The sequence below is a fragment of the Mesitornis unicolor genome, unplaced genomic scaffold (assembly GCF_000695765.1).
Source record: "Mesitornis unicolor isolate BGI_N332 unplaced genomic scaffold, ASM69576v1 scaffold30733, whole genome shotgun sequence".
Taxonomy (NCBI): domain Eukaryota; kingdom Metazoa; phylum Chordata; class Aves; order Mesitornithiformes; family Mesitornithidae; genus Mesitornis; species Mesitornis unicolor.
Window position 1 is genome coordinate 2,601 of NW_010174455.1, and position 215 is coordinate 2,815.

Sequence of the window (215 nt, forward strand, 5' to 3'; positions counted from 1 at the left end):
GGGGTCTGGGATCACACCCTGCCCCTCTGCCCCCAGCACCCAGCAGTGATGCTCAGTGAAGGGACTTACTCCTCCTGCAGCCTTTCAACCCCGGATGCTGGGCCACCGAATCCCCACAGCACCCAGATTTAGGGAGGTGGGACCATAATACAATCCTGAGCTGGCCCCTGTCGCCCTCGGCTCTGTGGGTGCTGGGCTGACACCAGGCACACACT